This window comes from Leptodactylus fuscus, chromosome 11 (genome assembly GCF_031893055.1).
Source record: "Leptodactylus fuscus isolate aLepFus1 chromosome 11, aLepFus1.hap2, whole genome shotgun sequence".
Taxonomy (NCBI): Eukaryota; Metazoa; Chordata; class Amphibia; order Anura; family Leptodactylidae; genus Leptodactylus; species Leptodactylus fuscus.
The window spans coordinates 61861596-61886467 of NC_134275.1; the positions used below are offsets into that span (position 1 = coordinate 61861596).

The 24872-nt window shown below is 44.3% G+C and overlaps 1 protein-coding gene across 2 annotated transcripts in view; it reads left to right on the forward strand.

Annotated features, from left to right (window-relative positions):
- Positions 1–6819: 6819 nt before the first annotated feature.
- Positions 6820–24872, forward strand: part of LOC142185241 (fibronectin type-III domain-containing protein 3A-like) — a 61944-nt gene continuing 43891 nt past the window's right edge. Inside the window, exon 1 of one of the 2 annotated variants that reach the window (XM_075260534.1) lies at positions 6820–6960. The gene's annotated coding sequence lies outside the window, so the exon portion shown is untranslated. Of the gene's footprint in view, positions 6976–24872 lie in introns of both variants that reach the window. The other variant, XM_075260535.1, reaches the window with a different exon arrangement.

A 24872-nucleotide genomic window follows, 5' to 3' on the forward strand; every position in this document is an offset into this window, starting at 1 on the left:
TGCAATGTATTGCAATGCATTAGCATTGTAATGCATTACATTAGTGATTAGACCCCCTGGGGTTCAAGACCCCCTAGGGGGTCTAATAAATGCAAAAAAATAAATAAATAAAAAAGTTAAAAAATATATATATATAAAAATAATTAAAAAGTATTAAAAATTCAAATATAATATAAAATATAAAAAAATATAAAAGTAGTTAAATACTGTGAAACACATACATGTTAGGTATCCCTGTGACCAAAAACGCCTGCTTTACGAATCTATAAAAATATATTTCCTGTTCGGTAAACGCCGTAACAGGAAAAAGAGTCAAAAGTGCCAAACCGCAGTTTATTCACTGTTTTGCTTTTGATAAAAATTTGAATAAAAAGTGATCAAAGCAATAGCATTTCCCGAAAATGGTAGAACTAAAATCGGAATATGTCGACTTTTAGAAATTTTTTTTTTTTTACCAGTTTTGGATTTTTTTAAGGGGTTAAAATGCAAATAAAACCATATAAATTTGGTATCCCTGGAACCGTACCAAAACACAGAATACAGGGGACATGTCATTTTGGCTGCACAGTGAACGCTGTAAAACGGAAGCCCGTAAGAACGTTGCAGGAATGCATTTTTTCTTTAGATTCACCCCATTCTGATTTTTTTCCAGCTTCCCAGTACATTATATAGAATAATTAATGGCGGCATCATAAAGAACGATTTGTCCCACAAAGATTAAGACCTCATATGGCTCTGCGAGCGGAGAAATAAAAAAGTTATGGGGCTTAGAAGTAGGGGAGTCAAAAACAAAAAACGAAAATTGAAATATGCCGTCAGCGGTAAGGGGTTAATAGGAGGCAGATTTTTTTTTTTCCTGGTAGCTTCTTATTTTTGCTAGAATTTTTTTAGCCGTCCAATTCTTCAGTCAAATTCATGCGTGCAAGGCGGAATTTTTTTTTTTTTTTCAAACTCCACTTCCAAAATGCTTAAAATTCCTCAAGTAGATTTTTCTTCTGCCTGACCAAATTCCTCCATGTGAACATACCCTTAGGCAGGATGTGCCAAATTTTATGGTAAGTTGCAAAGTAGTAGCGCTTGCTTGGGACAAGTCTAAAGTCCCATCCGCTTTTCCCAAATCCTGTTAAAATAAGTTTTAGAAATTTATAAATAGAATCTGCAGATGAAAATTTAATTGAAATTTCAATTCTAGGAATAAAAGTGAGAGTTCAATAAATGTATAAAAATCTTGCATCGGAGTGGTAATGTCAGTGGTCACTCGGAGCACTCACTCTGGACAATGTAGGTAGTGTTTCGTGAGATGTTCCATCCAGGATGTGTGTATCTAGGTCGCCTGTCATTTACACATCTGGCTAAATTACACATTTACACAGCAAATACTGCAGTTTAATCACTCGCATGCCAATGGCAGCACAAAAGCACTTTGATCTGTCCGGACCAAAAAAAAAAAAAAAAATCCTTTGAATTGCTAAAAAATCTTCTAAAGAAGTACCTGCTATGTGACATCAACTGGTTCATACCCTGAGGTTATACATTTTTACTATCGACACATCCCTTGGTGGACGGGGTGGAGTTACACTGAAATAGGAGCCTCCACGTTTCTGAAAAGTTACCATACAGGTGATAGCCGGTAATCCATGGACTCAGGCAACGTCGTCTTGCAGTCGCTTGCATCAGACCGCAGAATAGTGATGGTGGAAGGGGTTTGCTTGCAGCATTCTTATCATTGCAAAATTTAGCAGCAGAGACCAGGTGTCGTAGGCCGGACAAGGGTTGTCATGAATTCCCATTCATGCATTACAATAGGAACATTGTATGGTTAATATGTATCTCAGGGGGTTTGCAATGCACCGTACATAGGAATAGGGTTTTTCTGTTTCTCATTCAGGGTAAGTTCACACGGAGGCCGCCTCAGGTTCTGATCCGAAAACCGATTAGCCACGACTGAAAGATGGTGCACTGCACCAGCCGCGCACTCTGCTCAAGGATTAGGCCTAATGAATGCACCTAGTCCAGAGGAGGGTGTGTCTTCAGGCCGAATCACGAGGTGACTCGGCCTGAAGAATGAGCACCTCACTTCTTTTTTCCAGGAGCCGGAAGAAACGGCTCCCAGAAAAAGGACCTGAGCGGCTCCCGTTGATTTCAATGGGAGCTGTCTTTTTGGTCAGGGTTTTGAAGCGGATACGGCCTCAAAACCTTGACCAAAAAACTCAGTGTGAACTTACCCTCAGGCTAGGTTCACACCTGCACCCTGGTCTCCACCTGGGGATTCCATTCCCCATGCAAGTAGCGCTTTTCTCCCTGCATTTTTCGGGTGGAAATCCGGCAGACCCCTTTATAGTCTATAGGGTCTGCGGCTTTCAGAAGATAACCACTCTTATAGGCTAAGGTCCCACGGGACGTCCCACAGCAAAAAAGCGATACGGGAGAAAACGCAGCTGCAACGCATTGCAGTTCTTCCTGCAGTGCTTTAGACAGAAAATTGGTAGAGGTTTTGTCCACGGACTTTCTGATACAATTATACTTATGAGGAAACCGCCGATATTTCCATAGGTACAATTGACATGCTGTGATTTCCAAAACCACGCCAGTTTCGGAAATCGTGGCGTGTCCGCACCTCAATTTTTACCGCAAGGTGGGCATGGGATCCGTTAGAAACCGATCCACTTTGTCCTTACTGTAAAACTGTGCGATTTTTTACACCATGTTTCTACTGTCAGTAAATCGTGGCGTTTCCGTGCTGTGGAGCGAATTAGGTTTAGGCTTAGGGACCCCATGAACTGAAACTCAAATGCAGATGTGAACCAGTCTCAGGCCCAGCTCACATCTGCGTTCGGGCCATTCCATTCACTTATTCACATGAAATATGGAGAGGAAAGTCGCACTTTTCATGCGGAATCCGAGCAGAAACCATATGTTATAGTCTATGGGGTCCGTAGATTTCCTTAGGTAACCACTTTCTTATGCGGGTAGGTTTCCATGGAGTGGGTGTTTCCAAGTGGACTCCGGAACGCAGACATGAACCTAGCCTCAGATATAGGAGACAGTCATAGAAATGTCTGCAACAAGTCTGCCGAGTGTGACCATATCTAAAGGATTTGCACAGATACAATCAGCAATGGTTTGCAGTATCTGGAATATGAATGTAATTTTATGGTGTAACTAAATTTTATTTATTTTTTCACAAATCAATAGTGCAAGCGAAGATAACAAACTCTGTAATATACTTTTTAAAAAAATCCTCTGCTAGTTCACACGTGGGCAAAGAGGCTGATTTTGAAAGCGGATTTTGCTTCAAAATCCGCCCCTTTACAATAGTGGTATATATGTAGACTGCTAGCAGAAAAAAAGAAGCGACATGACCTTTCTTCAGGCGTTTTCCGCCTGAAGAAAGCAATAGAAATGAATGGGAGGCAAAAAACGCGCGTTTTTTTCCGTGTGGTTTTTCACAAAAAAAAGTGTCACTTTTTGGTCCATTCACTTTACGGGAGGGGAGAACAGCCTGGCATTTTTTGAAGCAGTTTTTACAAAAAAACGCTCCAAAAAAAGCTACAAAAAGCATGGCAAGGTCCAAAAAAGGCTTCCTAATTAGAAAGTGTTTTTTTCTGGTGCCAAAATAAGCCACACATAATTTTCGTGTGAACTAAGCCTTCTTCAGGTGGATTCCGCCTGAGGAAAGCAACAGAAGTGAATGGGAGGCGAAAAACGCCAAGCTTTTTTTTGCAACAAACAGCGACTGAAAACGTCTAGCGGTTTTTTATTTACAGTCCATTCACTTTAGGGGAGGGGAAAACCGCCTGGCGTTTTCTGAAGCAGTTTTTACCAAAAACTGCTCCAGAAAAAGCTCCAAAAAACGCCTCAAGGTCAAAAAAACGCTTCCCAATTAGGAAACGGTTTTTTTTAAGGACCAAAATAAGCCAGGAGGTTTTTACGTGTGCACTAGCCCTTGGCAGTAGCCTCCTTCCACCAATGATCAAATCTGTACAATAAATGGGGGTAGGGGAGAGAACTCCTCATAGCAGAGAGACATTTGCGCTATAGAGAGACGGTTTTCTTTTCTGGGTTATCAGAAATTATTATACAGGCTAAGGCCCCACGTAGCGGGCCGCAGAAAAAAAAACGTGGCGGAAACATGCTTTTCACGGAAAGTCCGCAGAGTTTTCCACCGAGGACTTTCTGCCCCTATAGGGAAACCACCAGCATGTCCGTAGTTATAATTGAGGGAAATCCATGTAGTCAATAAAAGTGGGTGATAGGGCAAGGAAGCCTGCAGATAGAGCTGATGCCTTGTCCTTGTGCCAGGTCACTGAAGTTTTCTCAAGTTTTTCAGACATGAGAAAATTGAGATTAAAATCAAGAATTGCCCATAAACTTAAAAAAAAAAAAAAAAAGTTTTTAGTTTTAGACAAAATTTCCCAACCCTACAATCACTATAGTCAGCAATGTACCTGCACCCTGACTGCGGCCCCATTAGATATCTCTTTTATGTATATGATATCTGTATGTAATGTATATTATTATGCTGCAAACATAGTGACGGTCCAGAGTGTGAACACGAGGGCGATTACAGCTGCGCGGAATCCCCCACGAAACCAGATCAACCAGTTCATACATATGAAATACGTAGACTGACCTTTAGCTGGAGTTATGTATATACTTATCAGCAGGAAGTACACACAGCCATGAATATACTGTACGTGACGTGTGGGGTTTGCAAGGTGTTACAGGCAGATCCTAAAAGGGCTTAGAATTCCTTTGGTGACAGAAGACATAAGAAGTAAAGGAAGTAAAGTAAAGAAAGTGAGGTCCATTGGTGCCAGTTATATGCGTCACTTACTTTTCAACAAACTTTGCATAAGTTGACAGTACAATATATACGAAACTTTGTAATACATCTTATCAGAGAAAAATGCTTCTTTCTCCACTTTTCAAGCCATTCTCTTCATTCTTTCCCTCTACCATAACTGACATTCATCTTGAAATCTGTGATGATTCCATCTTGGTCTCCCAAGACAGATTGCCAGTTCACAGAGTATTACATTAAATGTATTAAAGGGATCCTATCATTAGAATCCCTTTTTTTCTAACACGTAGGAATAGCCTTAAGAAAGGCTATTCTTCTCCTAACTTTAGATGTCTTCTCTGCGCCACCGTTTGGTAGATATTCCGTTTTCCGTCTTTATGCAAATGAGTTCTCTCGCAGCACTGGGGGCGGGCCCCAGTGCTGAAACAGCACTGGGGGCGTCCCCAATACTGCGAGAGTACTCTCCGCCTCCATCTTCTTCAGGAACCGGCCTCTACGCATCGTCTTCTGGCCTGGGTTTCAATCTCCTATGCATGCGCAATCGGCTCTGCAGAGCCAACTGCACTTGCGCGCGGCCATTTTTTTGTGGCCGCTTACTACAAGAGCTTCTGTAAAGCCCTGCCGCTTCTTGGGAGTGACACTCCACCTTTTTATTGCGTCTCTTAGATACCAAATGTGCCCGTCACTTTTTGTGACATGACCGTCTCCCACGTCACCTGGAGCCTAGCAATTGTGGAAGATTCCCGCAACCCCCTGGACATTTGTCCACATTACCAAGAGGTCATCCCTTTTTGTAGGACCCTTTTGGATGTTTGAGGACAGTGGTGTCTTAGGTAGGGCTCAGGTGCGATCACTACCTCTGAACTCCTTACAGATGTGCCCTGCCATAGGGTCCTGGTGTACTAACTGCCCAGGAGCCCGTCTTCGTATAACCCTGTCTCCAAAGAAAACCACACAAGCTTCAGTGTATTTCCAAATACCATAGCACTAGGCATGACCTGGATTCCTTACAGATCTTACAAGGTTTCTTACTGCACTAGACAATGGGCTACAGTATAAGGAGAACATACATGGTGTACCATAGGGTAGTACGTTCCGTCCAACAGAGTTGGTGACAAGGAAATGCTCACCTGCTTTCATTGTTCTACATAGGAACAACTCTAGTGAGCACATAACAGGAGGGCTATATATATATATATATATATATATATATATATATATATATATATATATATATAATAGGCTGCTGCAATACCCGAAACCTGGAGGAACTTGTCACATCTGGATGGAGGACGTATATGGGTTAAAAAGATGGGTGTATAGACCGCACTGCATGGAACCAGCATGATGATGTAGTGCAAGACACAATTTATTCGGACGACGTGTTACTTGGACGGGCTTTGGTGCTCAGCACTCGAGCCAATGTCCCATATGCAGAATTTCGGATTTCATCAATCCAAATAAAGTTGTATTTTGCACCACATCACCATGCTAGTTGTCCCTTACATGTCTGGTATCCTGGTAAGTGCGTCCCCCTGTACCTGGGCGATTTGCCCACTCGTCCCGGATGCCAGAAGGTCACAGCTTTTTGCAGGAACCTCTCAGGCTTTTCATGATATTTGGCAGGTATGTGTACATGGCTGGCGTCTGGTGTAAGTTCACACAGTCTAAACAGCAGCCAGGATAAGGAAATCTGCCCCCTGTGCTTCACCTGATAAACTGCATCAAAACCGGGCAGCAGAACCGCAATGTGTGAACATAGCTAAGGTGGGTCTGTGATGTTTAGTCTTCCACTAGATGACATAGCAGTGCTGAGCACAATGAGGGGGCTGTGTGTGGATTTCCCATGCAGTAAAACTATTTGCACAGAGGAGGGGAGGGGGTCAGCTGGATTTTCCTAGGCACAGAGGCAGCAGGGGGATTGCAGAACAATGTCTCTGCCAGTGAGTGGGCGGGCCCTGTCTGGCTGCTGTGCCCGGCCCCCTCTGCGCCTGCGCACTCCCCGCATTCCAGCATGGCGCTGCAGCCCGGCAGTGGAGGAGCTGCGCACTGAGATTGCAGCGGCCCCGGGGGACACAGCACGAAGCACGGCAAGAAAGCGACACCGGGCGACCCTCTCACCCCCAGCTGCCCTCACCTGGGCACCCTGCACACCGGTGAGCTGCTCTGAGGTACTCCTGCTCTCTGCATCCCCCTCTCCACCCTGCTCCATCTACCCCATCCAGGGCAATAGCAGCCCATGCCCGAGGGGAGAGCGGGGCAGGACAGGCGCCCCTGGGGTGTGGAGCCCCCTCTGCTGCCCCCTCTGCTGGGCCTGGCATTGGGTACAGCTCCTGACTGCCTCTGATTTATTGCCTTTGCACTGGGACGGTGTCAGGGCTGTGCCGGCAGGCGAGGGGTTAAGGGGCAGGCAGTGGGGCAGTTGTGGGGCAGACTATGGGCTGTGGCCCCCCGGTGCCCCCTCTGTGCCCTCAGCCTGTGCCCCCCCCTCCTCCCTCTGTCTTTGCCTCCTGGAAATGCCACGTCGGCTCAGTGACTGCAGATGGAGGTTCCTGCGCCCTCCCTGTTCACTTCTCTCATCCCCCTCCTCCTCCTTTTTTTTTTCCTCTTTTCACTTCTTCCTCCCATGACTTGGGGTCTTTGATTTTTACTTCTGCCCTTTTATTTTATTCCTATTTTCTGTCCATTTAGACCCATCCAGGCTTCGCAGGGTTAAACCCCCCTCCTAGTCCAAGTCATAACAAAGGGCTATTGACTTTTTGGTTGACGTCACCCCTATGGACAGTTACTTGTTGCAGGCGGGTTCTAATGTCAGGAGAAGGGGGGAGGTGGGTTTTGGGGGGCAGAGTGGGGGGGATTATGGCTGGTTTGGGGTTGATCTGTTAATCCCGGCTCCTCTCTGGATGGATACTTTGTGTCGGTTATGTTTTCTTTATTTAGAAACAGTTGTGAAAGTTTTGGAAGTAACAAAGTTTTGTTATTATTTGTGTCTTCTTGTTGTTTATTACAAAGTTTATGGTTTTATCTAATTCCTGGAGGACGGGAACTCACAGAATGCTTTGGTATTGTCACCTGACCAAGCTTTGGCACCTGGTGGTGGTTTGGTGGTTAGTGGTATTGCATATGGACTCTTGAGAATTTTTTTGTTGTTGTTATATAATGACCATATTGGTAACAAATGTATTTAATTTTCATTTTACAAATGGAGTCTGATAGAGAAGTCTGGGGATCGCAGCAACAGTTACAATGGAGATGCACAATGATTCTGAGTGTGCAGCTGCAATGCAGCTAGATGCCTAGAAAGATTCTGCTTCAGCAACACAACTGAAGGTGCAGGCAGATGCAGGAACGCAACTGAAGGTGCAGGCAGATGCAGGAACGCAACTGAAGGTGCAGGCAGATGCAGGAACGCAACTGAAGGTGCAGGCAGATGCAGGAACGCAACTGAAGGTGCAGGCAGATGCAGGAACGCAACTGAAGGTGCAGGCAGATGCAGGAACGCAACTGAAGGTGCAGGCAGATGCAGGAACGCAACTGAAGGTGCAGGCAGATGCAGGAACGCAACTGAAGGTGCAGGCAGATGCAACAAGAGGGGGGATGCTGCTGCAGAAACACAACTGAAGGCATAAGTAGATGGTGGAGGAAGAAGTGCTGAGGCTACTACAACATAGTGGCGGTAATCTCAATAAATTCCATGGTAGGAAAAAGAGAGTGCCTTGGGATTCCTTCTATGGGCACCGTATGGCTTATGTCCAGGTATAAGCTTGTTTGTCTCTTACAGATGAGACTGAATTTTACCTCTTTTGAACTTTGCACATGATAGATCCCAAAAAATAAAGCATGGCTTTGGTTTGCCATCAGTATACCTGTGGGTTTTTTTTTTTTGTTTATTTTAACAGGAAATAACTTATTTTTTTCCCATTTTTGGACCAAACTGAAATGTTTTGATGACTCCATGGCCTAAATCTGACGTAACCAGAGTTTGACCAGGACTTGTCAAGGTGCCATAGGCAGTATTGAATTGCTGTACGGAGTTGTTACAGTTCAGAGGTGATTGATAATATATCAATACAGTCGATCAGAATGATCAGTGATGCAGAGGATTTCAGTGACTGTCTTTGTATTTGTGGAATTTGTTCCATTCATTGGGTGCAGCTCTAATACAACACCTGTTATAGTGTTGGCTGACGCACACAGGTTGGGTGCAGAAGCCATTTCTTTCCATTACCTGTTGGAAAGTAGTGGTATTTTGTAGTAGAACAGCTGCATGGGACTTGTGTGTACATGCAAATGTGTAAGGTTTATGTTACTGTAGGGAGAAAAAAAAAGTTGTATGTCTGGTCCTGTAGTCTTACTTTAGACTGGTGCAAGTGTCTAGATGGAACCGTATGGCTGTTTAGGATTTGCATAGCGGCATTTCTGTTTTTGCACATTTTTTTTGTCTGTTCTCTTCTTCTCATCCATAGGTTTAAGCTGCAGAAAACTGTAATAGTAATTCTGCTATGGCAATAGTAGATTGGCCGCACACGTCTCGGATTCTTGTCTTTTAGGTACTTTTTATAAACCCCTTTGCTCAGCCCATTTAGTAACAGTGCGGTTTGTTGGGATGGAGATCAGACAGGTGAAATATGTGGACAATCCCTGGAAACTCTGTGGTCAGGGAGCATTGCCATAGACTGGCTGGCGTGCTGTGAGTGCCGTCCATACAGTTAAAGGGATTCTACCATTAAAATCAATTTTTTTTCTCGTTCACACGTAGGAATAGCCTTAAGAAAGGCTATTCTTCTCCAACCTTTAGATGACTTCTCCGCACCGCTGTTCAGTAGAAATCCCGGTTTTCGTCTGTATGCAAATGAGTGCTCTTGCAGCGCTGGGGACTTTCTTCCGGAGCTGTGTTCAAACTTTTAGGCCTCAGGCAGAGCCGACTGCACATTCCCACGGCCGCAAGAAAAATGGCCGCTTACACAGTAAGCGGCCATTTTCTTGTGGCCTGTGGCCATGAGCATTCGGCTCTGCCCAAGGCCTAGAAGTTTGAACCCAGCTTTGGAAGAAGACGCGCAGAGAGGCCGTTCCTGAAGAAGATGGAAGCGGCGCTGGAGAGTTCTCTCGCAGCATTGGTGACACCCCCAGTGCTGTTTGAGTGCTGAGGACCGCTCCCAGTGCTGCGAGAGAACTCATTTGCATACCGACGAAAACCGGGATTTCTACCGAACAGCGGCACGTTGAAGACATCTAAAGGTAGTAGAAGTATAGCCTTTCTTATGGCTTATCTAACGTGTGAACGAAAAAAAAAAGGTTTTTAATGGTAGAATCCCTTTAAATAACCTCAAGTATTAGGGAGTTGATATTTAGGCTGTGTCACCAGTGGCTATTATTAATCTCGCTCTCCTTTTCTAACACTCTAAGGCCCGGTTCACATCTGCGTTTGGGCCATTTCAAGCAGCAGTTTTCTCTCTGCGTTTTTCGTGCGGCACCACACATTATACTTCAGGATCTGCAGATTTCCGTTCAGGGCAGCCCAAAGCGGACACCCCGAACGGAAAACCATGTGAGATGTGAACTGGGCTTCAGAGGTGAAATCTTTCAGGAGTAGGGACAACACTGTGACTTGGTGGTTAGTACTGCAGCATTGCACCACTGGAGTCCTGGGTTCGAATCTTGCCAGGAACAACATCTGCAAGGACTTTGTATATTCTCCCCATGTTTGTGTGGATTTCCTCCCATTCTACATAGACATACTGATAGGAAAAAAAATGTACATTGTGATCAGGAGTTTCATAAGTCTGATCACCAATCTGTTCAATGCAAAAGCAGTACAATAGCATTGATTTACCCCCTGTGATCCTGGTGGCTAGAGCTCAGGAGCTTACAATCTCGCTGGACTGTAGCAATATACAGATTTATATACCTTCTCTATACTGCTGTGCATTGTGTCCTCATGTGCCTTTCTTTTTGTCTCTTTCAGTAGATTCCTATGCTGCTTTCTGCCATATTGCACATTATTATTGGTGTAATTTCCTTATTGACACTTATCTGGAAATGAGCGTCCTTCTCAGAATGCTCGTAATGACAACAAGAGGAAATGCCCGACTCAACAGTTTATCCAAATATAGTCTTTATCAGTCGTGTCAGTCTGGGTGACGTTAGCATTGCAATTCATAGGAAAAAGAGAACACATTCAGCAACTCTATGAACAGGGTGATATCATGGGTGGCAGTGGGATCTGACAGGGTAAAGGGGCTTTCCACGCAGAATCCAAATCTAAGAATATCCTTTTAAAACATTTCATCCAGTTTGATGGGGCTTTCCAAGACTGGCTATTGATGGACTGTCCTGTGTTGGGGTGCTGCTACTTGCAATAAGTTGTCTGGTGTCTGACCCTCACAAATCTGATATTGTAAAGTCCATCGATATCTAGTCTCGGAGAACCCCTTTAGTCTGAGATCACATTTTGTGGAAAAGCGGCGCTTTTAGTAGTTGCATATTTTAGGCTAAGTTCATAGAGGAACCCAGTCCAGTGGATTGCAAGGCAGTAAGAAATTGGAATTTATTGTTTTTTTTGTTTTTAATGTAGATTGTGAGCCCCATATAGGGATCGTATAGGGATCACAATGTACATTTTTTTACCTATTAGTATGTCTTTGTAGAATGGGAGGAAATCCACGCAAACGCAGGGAGAACATACAAACTCCTTGCAGATGTTGTACTTGGCGGGATTCGAACCAAGGACTGCAAGGCTGCAGTGCTAACCACTGAGCCACCGTGTTGCCTCAAGAAATTGGAAATTTAACACTCTCTTGGCCACCAAAGGGAGTCTGATCAGAGCCCAGTATTTCCACCTATCCCTGCAGATAGATAGGTTAGGGTCACCTAAATCAAATGGTGTTTCCCCTTGGAGTCGCTGGCTCCATTGCTGTTTGTCAACATGCAAATGAGCTCTTTGGAGCAACGAGGGAGTTGCTGTTGCCTCAAAAAGGTGAAGGGCTATACCCTCATTTGATTCAGGTAACCTTAATCCATCTACCTGCGGGGCTGGGTTGATATGCTGGGTTATGGCGACAGGCACCTCATCTTCGATAGTCCTGACTGTAGCGTGCGTCTACCGAACTGAACTCCTAGCATTATAAGTACCTATGAGACTGTGAGTTCTGCACATGCTTAATCTGATGTTGGGCTTGCAGAGATATAAAACCGCCGTGTCCTTATACAGCCGCTGTGAAACCGGTTTTTTTTTTTTTTTTTTTTGCATGGACACATAGTCGGACATGCAGGAGAGGCTGCATAAGGACACTGGTGGTTTGCGTTAAAAACCCATTGAAATGAATGGGTTTCTAACCTGACCGGCGGCAAGCTGTCCCCTATGCAGTTTTTCTGGGGATTTAGGCGGAATCACGGTGGACGGATCAAGGCACAAGTGTGAGCGCCTTATTAGCCATACAATGCTCAGTGACTATCAAGAACGGTCTTATTCTAATTTATAGGACCCGTGTACGATATTCGCAAAGTGTTGTAAAGTGCATCCGTACCGTCCATCGTTCGGTGCGTCCTTCTACAGCCAGTGTCAGAATGCGCAAAAGTATCAGTGGAGGTGCACATTATCCACTGCGTGCCCCTTTAAGACCTGTCGTCCTCCTGTTCTTCAGAAATGGATGACTTTACTCTCCAGCTGTTCCCACCTATGATATGTTCTCAGTTTTGGCAAGTATGGACGACTTCACTTGAACAGCTGTGGTCTTGGCATCGTCTCCTTCTCTTCCATATGATTCAGCCTCAAGTTCTCCATTCTCTAAGCCGTCCCAGGGCGTCGGGGTTGAATTCCATAACAATGAATCCCGATCCATCTTGAAAAATTGTATGGTGTGAATGTTCGCTTCTGGCTATGTCGATGGCCTGTTGCTTAGATCCGCATACATTCTTTTCCACTTTGTCTTACTTTTCCAAATAATTTCGTGGAACAAGCCGTCACAAGTGCAACACTTAGGAGTACCTGCTCGGGCATTGTTGCAACAAGCTTACCCACCCCTCACCCACTCTCATCGGCCCTCTTGGCCTAGGCTGTATTCAGGCAATACCTTGGCAATGACATTGAATAATGAACGTCTAGAAGTGTTTCCTGGCAGACCTTCTGCTCGCCTATAAATAGCCTTTTCAAAAAAATGAGTAAGCTAATACTTTGCTGGGTTGGCTTTATTTTTGCTCATATAGATGCTCTCTCTTTCCCATCGAAGAACAGAGATCCCGTTGTTCTCCTGCAGATATCAGATCTCCTTTACCTGTCGTTGCGATGTTCAGTGATTAGCTCGCCGCTCTGCAATGCAAAGTGGTTCTTGAAATGGCTACGGAACAATGATCCTTAAGTTTGGGCAGGTAGCGTGCTTTGCCTTTAAAGCGTAACTCTAGGGAAAACCTGCCAGTCTAGGTTTTACTCAAGCCTGAACTTCCACCTCTCCATGGCCAGAGTCTTGTGTTACCGAGATCTTGAAGTTTCCTTAAGAGTTGCGAATACCTACAGACCTACGTGGAGAAGTTTTATGATCTTTTATGAGGGAGTATTGATTCCAGCGTTGAGCGACACATCTTGGCTCACGTTTCGGCGGGCCGTGTCTGGTGGGATTCGGCAAAGGTAGAAACGCTGACATGTCCCCATCGCAGTACTACATGTAAAGAAAACGTTCGGGGGACTAAAACAGAATTTTAATCATGCTTGTGGATATTTTTGAGGTTTTGTTTCCCCAGTCTGGATTGGCCCATGTGTATGGGATTTGAGAATTCAGTGGAGTCATGAATACTTTAGATTTTTTTCCAATAATTGTCTAATTTCAGAAATTTTCCCATGTCCTATTGTGGTCTTCTTTCCTAGATTCCATTGCTTTTAGTTAATCGTAACATTATAGCATGCGGCGTTACGCTCTCCAGTGAGGCCCATTGTCCAGCAAGTTAGAACAGGTCCTTAGAATTTCCATCTCTTCTTAGAAGGTTGTCATGAACTTTCTTGGCTGTCTATAGAAAGTAAGTTGCCTCCTCTGGGTTGTGTCTACCTGTTAGACTGGTGGGGCATTGTTATGCTTACAGGGGTTAGGAGTACCAGTCCTTGGTCCTCCTTATCTGCAAGCTGTATGAGATGTCTATAGGTGGAACGTCATCATGGCGAGCCTTAGTTTGTCTCCATATCATCTGGTGAGAAGTTTCACGCGGTAACCAAGGCTTCTGCTTAGATTTTCTAAACTAAAGTGAGGTGGCACCTTGGTAGATTTGCTTGATTGTATGTGTGGCTGATAGGGTTGAGCGATCGGGATCGGCTGGAAAATGATTGAAAATCAGATTTTAAAAACGAGCCTAAAATCTCAAGATCGGCTCAACCCCACTGTATATATAGTATACAATAAGGATTGAGCGATCGGGAGAGATCGGATCCTGATTGGCGATCAAGCAAATTTCACGATTGGGATTGGCTGGAAAATTATCAGAAATCGGATTTTAAAATCGGTCCTGAAATCTCAAGATCGGCTCAACCCTAGTGGCCGACCTATCAATTAAATTCTGGGTTTGTATCTGGTCTTCTCACAAGACTAAGGCCTGGTTCACATCTGTGTTCGGGCCACTCCGTTCCCTCTCTGCATTTTTTGTACGGAAACCACACGGACCCCATTATAGTCTACAGGGTCCGAGGGTTACCTAAGGTATGCGGATTAGGTTTCCATTTGGGGAGTCCGCTTGGGAAACCTGAATGCAGATGTGAACCGGGCTTAAGGAATGAGATGTTCTTCAACTTATCAATACTAAGAAACTTATTGCAAAAATTGTGTCGTAGTATAGCAAAAAGGGGACAAATATAATTTATAGGTTTGGAATATGGCAGTGACAATCTTTTTTGTATCCGTCAGGCCCTTAGGGGCCTATAGACGGGTTTGGCATATGATGTGTTGGAGGATTTCTAGGTGCATGTGCCAAACAGTGTCATAGCCTAAGGGGACGTTCACATTGTTTATTGCCAATATCAAAAGCTGACATCTCAGAGGCCCAAGGCTAGTTTTTTTTCGCATGTTGTAACCTTATAAATTATACTCATGTGACTTTGTTGGACGACTTTTACATGGAATATAATATTATATATATAATATAGATAGATATAATTTTGTTGAGTCCCAGATCTGATATTCACGAGGGCACCAATATGATCCGATAACAGATGCCCAATGATGCTGTATCCCATAAGGAGGAATGAGATCAGTCGGGGGGAGCAGCGAATCTTCCTTTGTGTATTTTTTTTTTTTTTTTTTAAGGATGTGGAGTGACAAAATACCTGTCAAAAAGACACAAAAGCAATTCCTAGTGTAATACATCCAGAATCCTGGAGTTTCTTTGTATCACTTTCTAAAGGATATTACATCTGTCTTCAGGTTTCCCTTTGACACCTTCCCACCTCATTGTTTTTAAGCTAGAATGATCCTTTTCTTTGCAATTAAAGGGGTTGTCCAGGACTGGAAAAGCATGTCTGCTTTCTTCCAGAAACAGCACCACATTTGTCCACAGGTTGTACCTGGTATTGCATCTTGGGTCCTTCGAAGTGAATGTCCAATGGACAGATGTGGTGGTGGTGGTTATGGAAGAAAGCAGCCATGTTTTCCTAAGTCCTGGATAACCCCTTTAACCCATCCATAGTGTAAATTCTTAAAGACACCAGAACTTGAGTGAGTAAGCCCTTAGCCCCCATGAACGTGGGACAGTTCCTGCCTGCTCATTGCTCTATGGTCTTGTACTGTATACACAAGGCAGGGGCTCCCTGTATCCTAGGTCACTAGGATGCAAGGAGTCCTGACTATGTTCGAACTGAGGAATCTGGGCAACGTATGGATTAGATTTTCCGGCCCGCATGGCACTTAAGAGCACACACACATGCCAGGGTTACCCATGTGATAGGTGTAACATCTGCCTGTGTTATGATACCAACTGCTGCATATGAAGACCTGTGGGCACTCCACGCGCTGCCATATGGCGCTGCTGTTATGCACGGTGTTCTCCTTTTATGAGCCATATTTCTAGCAAATGCCTCAGTAATTTGCATGCAAAGCGTATTGTGAAGATAATATACTGGGCACCTCTATGTAAGATCAGGGGAGCACCAAGGTACCATGCGGGTCCAGTGAAATACACAGCAATGGGATGAGGCAGAGAGCTGCAAGGGTTAAACATTCTGCTATAGTCATGAAGGTCTCCGTTTCCGTCTGCCGTAAGGACCATCTTAGCTTCAGCATAAAAACCGCTTTTATAACCTGCCCTGCAAAAATGAAAGTGGGCATACAATTGGTGGCGGTGGGCCCCCATGTTTATACCATGACTGGTTTCTATACACGTGTCCTCGTCCCCTGGGATGGGAGGAGGAGATGGTTTATATAACAACTAAACACTTCTCAGAACTGGGGAAAACCCCCGCTGAGAGGCCGAGTGAACTATGGCTGGAGGGGACGGATAGGCCCCCTCCCCAGTGGATACAAAGCGGTTAACCCTTTGGTTGTCACTGACCTAGGAATAGTTGCAGCCTCCAATCTAAACTTCAGATCTGCGTTGTAATAACGTTTACTAGAAAGTTGGACCTTCAGCTTAAGTCCTGGCGTTGCATTGACCTATGGCAAATTTGGTCCAGAAATGGTGACTTTACCATTCAGATTATTGGACCATGCTGAAATCCACATGCTTGTCTCTAAAAACCAACCCAGGGAACTCTAAATCCCATTGAATTCAATGAGATGCCTCAAGAAATGTGCTGAATCTGCACTAAAGAGAAACATACGGACTGGTCCTTCCATTAAACTGAATGGGAAGACTTATCCGATTTCCAGGGTGGGTCCTGCTGCAAAATGCGCCTTGTTAATTCATCCTAAACCTCCCAGTCCATAAGACCTTGTTGGTAACTTTGTGTCCCATATTTAGGTGTCGGGGTCCCTTTAAGGAATTTCCAGTACAAAATCCTAAGGAAGCCCTTGCCAATTTTCCAGAGAGTACCCGAGCAGAACAAATCTCAAGCCTAAAATCCGCCCTCTGTAATGTTATAGTTCATCCCTGCCCTAAAGTTAACCATTGTCAGGCCTGAATGAGAGCGCACAGCCCCCGTGCCTTGTCATTAATCTCTTATCCGGTTTCCACATTATGTTGCGCTCAGGACACACCGTCCTGCGAGTGAGCCGAGCGTTCCCAGGGTCCAGAAATATTCACGACGGGAAATAATATTTTCGATGACGTCATTACCTTGACATTATAAGGTTACCGGTGAACGGCCTGGATTACTGACTGCTTCTTTGTTTCCGTCCTATTGTGTCAGACGTTGCGACCTTCTACGTCAGTGAGCCATAAAGGTATACAGGTGCTTTATACTGCGGCTATTGTGGCTCAGCGGTTTTTACATTGAGACTGTTTATTGAGAAGATCAGGTCTCGGTCAGTCTCTGTACGCCAGTAAATGTTTAGAAAGTTGTCGTATCCATTGCAGTGCTTACACTAGAGGATCCCCACAGTGCACCTGGGATTGATCTCGAGAGTCCTCAGGTTAAACGTTGCATGTCCTAGAAGAAATTAAACACAAATAGTGACGCAACATGAGATACGGGGAACTTGTTGTCTTAATCTTAAGGTTATCATAGTGTGTCTCATATCACTAGCATCATAAACTTGTAGCAATATTCAATTTTTTTTGTTCAGGAATAAAATGAAAAAAAAAAAAACCATCAATGAATACTGACACAGCAGTAGGAGAGATGATGCAAGGAGAAATTTACCTTGAAACACATAGGTTGATTGAAAATCCTTCAGCTTATTGAGGTGGTGTCCTGGATTTTAATTGAACTTCTTCCAAGGCTAGAATGGTTTTGATCATGGGTCATGTGATCCCTGATCCTCTGCTACAATTGGGTTTGCAGTGGGGTTGAGCCGATCTTGAGATTTCAGGATCGATTTCAAAATCCGATTTCTGATCATTTTCGTTGAAATTTGCTTGATCTTTTCTCGATCTTTTCCGATCCCTCAACCCTAGTTTGCAGACTATAGTTATTCTAGGTCACATGACCCTTTGTCAGAACCATCCCTCAGTCATTCATTTCCACGTGAGGCTGACCTATGATAATACACGGGCGTGTGTATGTGATCATAGAATGAGCAGATATTTAGATGGATAAATGGAACCTTCCTAACAAAACGATGTATCCATCTGCTCTGCCCTTGCTGTTCTATAACATACCGCCCACAAAATGGATGCTCTGCCCCATCTGCTCTATAACATACCGCCCGCAGAATGGACGCTCTGCCCCATCTGCTCTATAACATACCGCCCACAGAATGGACGCTCTGCCCTTGCTGCTCTGTAACATACCGCCCACAGAATGGACGCTCTGCCCCATCTTCTCTATAACATACCGCCCACAGAATGGACGCTCTGCCCCATCTGCTCTATAATATACCACCCGCAGAATGGACTGAATTTTTAACATGACAGATTCCCTTTAAGGTCAGACATTCCAGTGCAGGGAAATTAGTAAAACATTTTTCGGGTTGCAGCTTCTTGCCTATGAAAACATTCATGTAGTGAGAGAGTAACATTGAGGTCAGTGATCCCAATACCTGGAAGACTCGAGTGCTGTAAACTGGCCCGAGGACCTCACATAGGAATTATCAGACATGTTGCTGCCAGCGCTGGAACGACTTGTGAGCGTTCTGTCTCCCCAGGCAGCGCGGGGTCTCATTAACCTAAAGGAGACTTTGTAGTCGCCGTAACTCGGGTTATTGCAAGGGAGAAAGGAAAAAAAAAACATAAGACATTGCACACATTGATGGGACACATAGAAAAAAAAATACAGAATAGCTTTGCTAAGAGGGCGCAAAGTAGAAGATTATTTTCTGTATTGGGACCCCCCAGTAATCTGTTGGGGAACCTAGAGCCAAATGTTTAGTGACCCTGAAGCTTAGTAAATAGACCAGAGGCGTTACTTGAAGCCCCTGGGCCCTAATGCAAAATCGGTAACAGGGCCCCCACTTACCACATGCTATAAATGATACTGGTATCTTAATATACTGTAGGCCTCAGGGGGCGCAGTAGTGATTGCTGCCTATGCACCCCCTATAGTTACACGCCTGACCACCATGAGAATTCTTGCACTATACCATGCCCAATCCATCCATTCTTTGTAGGTGCTGTCTCCTCTGACCTATAGGTGATGTGCCTGTATATGGGATACCCATCTATTAAACTGGCTGCATTCACACGTAGCTTAATGGGAACCTGACATATAGAAAATGTTGCTGTCAGCATGTCACGGAGCAGGAGGAGCTGAGTGGATTGGTATCATTTTTTTTACATAACTTGACATTTATTAGTTGAAATCTCTGCTCTTTTTATTTAGGAGTCCAGGAGGCGGGCCTATCAGCGATTGACAGCTATCTCTATATGTGCAGTCATGGAGGGCAGGCTGTCAGTCACTGGTCGCACCGTGTCCTGGACATCGCAACGTAAAACAGTGGTTAAATCAGGTGGTATGGAATATTTGCCACAAACCTGTATATCAGATAGCGCCGCCCCTCCTGCTCTATAACATACCGCCTGCAGATCACCCTGCGTTTTCCATGTGACGTCTTCCCTTTCATTTTATTCCACGTATTTTACATTTCGATGCAAATTTTCATGTTTGGTGTCTTCCATTTGAGATGACTGATCTGTCATCGCCGTCCTGCGCTGTAAATGCCATTTGTGGCAAAAGTGTTATCTAAGCAGAAAGCAAACGCTGTCATATTTCACATTCCTGAACTTACTGACCTGATGCCTTTAGGTCATAAGAAGAAAGAAGCGCGATGGTGTCTTCTAAGAATATGCAGAGTCTTCGTCAGTGCACCCATTGACTCTGCAGATTCACTTCAAAGTCGGACCATTTGCTTAGTTTGGGACACCCAGTATATACCATTATGTGATGGACACTGTAGTATATACCAATACATTTCTTTTCTCTTCTTGCTGGGTTTTCCAGGCTTTATGATTGATGATCTATCCTTGGGGATCGCTCATCAATTAAAGATGGTCAGGCAATCGACTCGCGCGTCTCCGACCAGTCAGCTATTTCAGAGCCCGCGGCCTCATCACTACTTGGCAAGCCCAGGGCTGGTCAGCATCACCGCTCAGGACATGCACTGGGGAGTGAGCAGCGACTGGGCCATGTGGCCAGTGAATGTGTCCTCACACGGCCTGTGAGGCAGCAGCTACTTATATGCAGGGTCCTGGGTATTGGAACCTGTTGGAGAGGTCATCAATTTAAAAGTCATAGGAAACCCCTTTAATGCATCTATAATAAAAATGAAGCAACTTTGTAGATATTGTGTGTATTATCTCTGTACTGTGACATCACTGTGTGTATTATCCCTGTACTGTGACATCACTGTGTGTATTATCCCTGTACTGTGACATCACTGTGTGTATTATCCCTGTGCTGTGACATCACTGTGTGTATTATCCCTGTACTGTGACATCACTGTGTGTATTATCCCTGTACTGTGACATCACTGTGTGTATTATCCCTGTACTGTGACATCACTGTGTGTATTATCCCTGTACTGTGACATCACTGTGTGTATTACCCCTGTACTGTGACATCACTGTGTGCATTACCCCTGTACTGTGACATCACTGTGTGTATTATTCCTGTACTGTGACATCACTGTGTGTATTATCTCTGTACTGTGACATCACTGTGTGTATTATCTCTGTACTGTGACATCACTGTGTGTATTACCCCTGTACTGTGACATCACTGTGTGCATTACCCCTGTACTGTGACATCACTGTGTGTATTATCCCTGTGCTGTGACATCACTGTGTGTATTATCTCTGTACTGTGACATCACTGTGTGTATTATCCTGTACTGTGACATCACTGTGTGTATTATCCCTGTACTGTGACATCACTGTGTGTATTACCCCTGTACTGTGACATCACTGTGTGTATTATCTCTGTACTGTGACATCACTGTGTGTATTATTCCTGTACTGTGACATCACTGTGTGTATTATTCCTGTACTGTGACATCACTGTGTGTATTATCTCTGTACTGTGACATCACTGTGTGTATTATCCCTGTACTGTGACATCACTGTGTGTATTACCCCTGTACTGTGACATCACTGTGTGTATTACCCCTGTACTGTGACATCACTGTGTGTATTATCTCTGTACTGTGACATCACTGTGTGTATTATTCCTGTACTGTGACATCACTGTGTGTATTATCTCTGTACTGTGACATCACTGTGTGTATTATCTCTGTACTGTGACATCACTGTGTGTATTATCCCTGTACTGTGACATCACCGGGTGCATTATCCCTGTACTGTGACATCACTGTGTGTATTATCCCTGTACTGTGACATCACTGTGTGTATTATCTCTGTACTGTGACATCACTGTGTGTATTATCCCTGTACTGTGACATCGCTGTGTGTATTATCTCTGTACTGTGACATCACTGTGTGTATTATCTCTGTACTGTGACATCACTGTGTGTATTATCCTGTACTGTGACATCACTGTGTGTATTATCCCTGTACTGTGACATCACTGTGTGTATTACCCCTGTACTGTGACATCACTGTGTGTATTATCTCTGTACTGTGACATCACTGTGTGTATTATCCTGTACTGTGACATCACTGTGTGTATTATCTCTGTACTGTGACATCACTGTGTGTATTATCCTGTACTGTGACATCACTGCGTGTATTATCTCTGTACTGTGACATCACTGTGTGTATTATCCTTGTTCTGTGACACCACTGTGTGTATTATCCCTGTACTGTGACATCACTGTGTGTATTATCTCTGTACTGTGACATCACTGTGTGTATTACCCCTGTACTGTGACATCACTGTGTGCATTACCCCTGTACTGTGACATCACTGTGTGTATTATCCCTGTGCTGTGACATCACTGTGTGTATTATCTCTGTACTGTGACATCACTGTGTGTATTATCCTGTACTGTGACATCACTGTGTGTATTATCCCTGTACTGTGACATCACCGGGTGCATTATCCCTGTGCTGTGACATCACTGGGTGCGTTATCCCTGTGCTGTGACATCACCGGGACCCTTGGTTGTCACTGGTCCAATTAGCACGATCAAATGGCAGCAGCTAGACTTGGAGAACATACTGAAGTGATTGTCCTGTATTCACAGGGACAGAGTATAGGCCTCCCCCAGGAAGTATGCGCCGCACTGCCATGGAATGTATAAGCCATTGTTTTGGCAGCAGCGGGATTGGTCTGTCTGGACTTGAGAAGGGTAAATTCCCCCAGGGCTGGAAATGTAATCTGCTTTCTTCTGATGTCAGGTGGGCGGTGGTGTAATGTAGACCTTGTGATCTGACAGCGCTCTATAAGGTTACCCTTCAGATTACGCAGTCCTGTCATTGATCAGCATATTCAGTCTTTGCAACATGTCAATATTTATCCAGGTTCTTGCCTTCTTCCTCTTGCGCGTGGTCTTCCATTTTGGTAATACACAGGATTTCCTTATGCCTTAGGAAACTCACGAACACCATAGACTATAATGGGGTTCGTGTGGTTTCCACTCAGTTTTCTGCACAAAAAAATGTGGAGAGAAAAGTGTTGCTTGCAAGACTTTTCTCTCTGCATATTTCATGCAGATGGGAAAGGAATAGCCCGAACGCAGATATGAATCGGGCCTGAAAAGGGTTTCTGATATCAACAGAATATGGGTATACTATTGCTAGGGAATCCACCGCTAAGACCCCAATGAGCACAAAAACAGGGGTATGGAAGGTTCACCATGTGAATGAAGTGGTGGTGTGCGTGCATTCACTTTTATAAGCCTGGGACCATGAAAGGAGCAGTGGCCAACCAAGTATTCCATTACTCCATTTGCCTAGGCTCAGACAACATGCAGTAACTTTTTCTCCTGGTCACTGGGGGTCCCATTGGTCGGACCACCAGTGATTATATACTTAAATGGAACCTTTTATGATGTAATGGTTGCCCTAAAACATAAAGCTTTATACTCTATAGGCTGTACTCCTGTCATTGATACAGGTCTTCAGTCAAATCAGAGGAGTAGACCTCAGCTTAGGTGCGCATGCGCCGGACCTCGTGCGCAGTGAAGCCAGCGTGCAACTTACTAAAGAAACGTGCAGGCATCACCAATCGAGCTCGTATGTGATCTGCTTGTATCATATATCATATAAAGCCGCAGATTGCATTATAATAGGACAATTTATGACACTAAACACCCGTCTATAAGGATCTGTGGGTGGTTCATGTCCTAAATTGCCCTAACAAGCCTAATTCGTACGTCATTGTTTTGGTAAGGTGTTTGCTTCAGCGAGCGGAGGATACAGACAGACGAGATATAATGGAAAGATTTGTTCCTGTTCTGTGCTTTTCGACACCTTTCCTGGTTTTCGCAAATCACTAACCAAAACACTGACGTGTGAATAAGGCCTTCTCCTCTATCCTGTAGCTGAGTGTCTACAGGGGAAATCCCTTTAACAATCTCTCCCATTGTGGCTCAGTGTTTTTCCCTTACAGAGTATATCGTGTATCTGTTGTTCTCTCTTGCCTAATACTTTTTTAGAAAGTTTTTCTCATGTTCACTTGGCACGTACACTGGAGGTTACCTAGAGTACACCTGGGACTGAGCGCAGGAGTCTTCAGCCGAGGCATATCAAGTCCTAGAAGGAACAAAGCTATAAGTATTCAGCGTGACGCAACATGTTGTGTAATCCTCTGCCGCTGATACATTGTGCGTAGTTACCGCCCGTAATTCTATTATCCATATGTAACAATTCTACGACGAACGTCACAGTTCTGAATTCCTTCTTGTCTGTGGAGGAAATTCTGGCCTATGAAGCCAAGGTGTGATGAACGGCGCATGTACAGGGGGTATCAGGACCTCGATAAGTGTAGTTTATTTTAGTTTTTTTTAAATCTGGGCACTGATCCACTTTTCATTGGGGTATTTGGGACCCTAAACCATTGCTGGTCGTTTACCGCATCAACTATACCTGCCAACTTCCACATTTTTAGTTCCGTCTCCAACAGTGAAGGGGTTAATCCGGTTGCATCAGCGTAGGTTTGTTCGCCTCCGGTACTGTATATTGCTTGTGTCATCAATCGTGTCCTGGTACAGAACTGGCACCAAGCGCCGTAGGATAATTGCATTTAGGACATTTTTTTTTTTTTTCATCTTCTGTTGTTTGCCAAATTCTCCTCCTCCTCCTCCTCTTCGGTATTTTTGTGCATCGTAGTCATTTATTTCTGCTGTGAGTCTTCCGCGCTCCAGCCTGTGGGCTTCTCTCTGCCAGGCTGCACAAGGAAAAGTCACGCCGCGTTCTCTGGCCACGTCTCCGTGTTTATCAGTCGGACCATCTTGACCTGCACCCTTGGGAAAGTTTTTCTGTAATGTTGCAACCTCTACGCGGATACTCCTATCTAGTCTTCAGGCTGATCCCGTAACATTAGGGCTAGGCCTTAGGGTAAGTTCACGTGTAGGAATTTGATATGGCATCTGCCTGAAAAAAAGCAAAAAAAAAAAAAAAGTTTCCTTATTCCCGAAGCAAGAACTCCACGTGAGCCATTTTTAATGGCGGGCCAATAAACTGTCATCCAAGAGACAGCCGTGAATAATGGACGTATTGAACACCATCTGATTCAGGTGACCCTAACCTACCTACCTGTGGGGCCGGGTCATGGATCTGTGAGTACATTCATAGACTCTTTATTGTTTTTAAAATGGCCATGGCGACTTTTCCCAAAAAATTGTCACGCAGCCATTTTTCACTTTCTTTTTTTTTTTTGTAGTGACGGCAAAGTCTAAAGTCACCGTGAAATCTTTGTTGATAGGAACGCACTTGAGTAGCTTGAAAATGTCAAGCGATTCACTAGCCTTCTCCATATGAGCCATGTTAAAAAAAAAAAAAAAAGTAGCTTTAAAAAAAATCCTGGAAATATCTGTCAAAATTTTTTAGGCTAGAATTCGGCTCTCCATCGTTCAGGTCCGCGTGAGGAGATCCAGTCTTCTAA